Below are 1716 nucleotides of genomic sequence, written 5' to 3' on the forward strand. Positions count from 1 at the left end.
CTGTTGTTTGCTTTTCTCATTATTTTTATATTTCTTTATATTATTATCGTGAGACTTACGTTATTTTATCTTCTTCCGCTTTATTTATATATTTTTGATTGTTGGAATAAGGGTTAGCCTACACGAGGTGGGAAAGGTAGGTGCCCGCACGACTTAGTGAAAATAGGTCGTGACACCTTTCTATCCGGCAAGTGTACAAATAAGACAATCTGTTCCAGCTCTTCTACTGTAGACTTGGTTGCGTCCGAATCATCCGGTAGCACGAACGATCTGGGCACACCGAAATCATCTTCTTTGAAGTTCAGGCTCATCTCTTCCTTTTCTTCACCCGAACTTATAGAGCCTTCATTTTTTAATTACTATTTATCATCTTTGCCTTTGGTTGATTCGGTAGCTTTTACGGATGATTCCTTCTGAGTGGGGGGTGCTTCTTCGACTACAAACAACTCCCTTGCCACGGGTTGTTCACCATGGACCATTCTTATCCCTTCCTAGGTTGGGAACCTCAACAGTTGATGTAATGTCGAATGTACTGCCCTCATGCTATGAATCCACGACTTGTCGAGCAACGCATTGTACTTCATCTCCCATTCGATAACGTAGAACACCATTTGTTGAATAGTCTCGGCGACGTTTACCAGTAAAGAGATTTCTCTCTTTGTAGTTTTGCTCTCCATGTTGAATCCGCTAAGAACCCGAGCCGGCACAATTTGATCTAACAGCCTGAGTTGTTCTACCACTCTCCATCGGATAATATTGGCCGAACTACCTAGATCAATCAAAATACGTTTAACTTGAGATTTAAAAATTAGGATAGAAATTACCAAAGCATCATTGTGCGGCTAAATGATGCCTTATGCATCCTCATCGTTGAAGGAAATAGATCCTTCGGGTACATAATCCCTAGTTCATTTTTCTCGAACAATTGAAACTTTTGTCTTCTTCATCATTGGTCCTCGTGGCATTTTCATTCCTCCATTATCATATTGATCACGTGTTGAGGCTCCACGGGCCCCTCTTTTTGTAGTGTCCTTTGGCTCGGTCACTCAAGAATTCGCGAAGGTGACCGTTTTTTAACAACTGAGCCACTTCCTCTCTCAATTGGTGACAGTCCTCGGTCCTATGACCATGAGTTCCATGATACTCACACATCACGCTTAGATCTCTTTGAGCTGGATCGGATCTTAATGGTCTCGGCCACCTAGCATCCTTGATATGGCCAATGGCCAAGACAAGATCTGTGGTGTTAATGTTGAAGTTGTACTCTGATAACCTCGGGCTGTCCCCGTTGTTGGCTGAGCCACCGATATCACCTCTAAACAGCAAACCTTGACTGTTTGATCCTCGATCAGCTCGCCTGTCATCGCTACTCGAAGGATGAATGGACCGCTTCTTCCCCTATCCGACCTAAAGCTGGATTTCTCCGGTTGAGCATACGGTCGGTACCTATCCTTCGGTGGCCTTATCTCCGGTTTAAAAAATCCTCCTCGACCTTTCAGAATTCTTACTTCCGCTTATTGGGCTAGAGGGGAAGTCTAAGTTGATCATCCTCTACCCGAATTTTGGATTCGTACCTGTTGTGAACATCGACCCAAGTTACTGCCTCATATTCCGTACAAGTTTTTCTTTAATTTGAATGAGGCAGTAAAGCTTTGGGGGTTGAGAACCTTAGTCAAGGCTTAAGCGACCCATTCTTATAGAACCGGGGGGGAGTTC

This window comes from Lycium ferocissimum, chromosome 4 (assembly GCF_029784015.1).
Source record: "Lycium ferocissimum isolate CSIRO_LF1 chromosome 4, AGI_CSIRO_Lferr_CH_V1, whole genome shotgun sequence".
Classification (NCBI taxonomy): Eukaryota; Viridiplantae; Streptophyta; class Magnoliopsida; order Solanales; family Solanaceae; genus Lycium; species Lycium ferocissimum.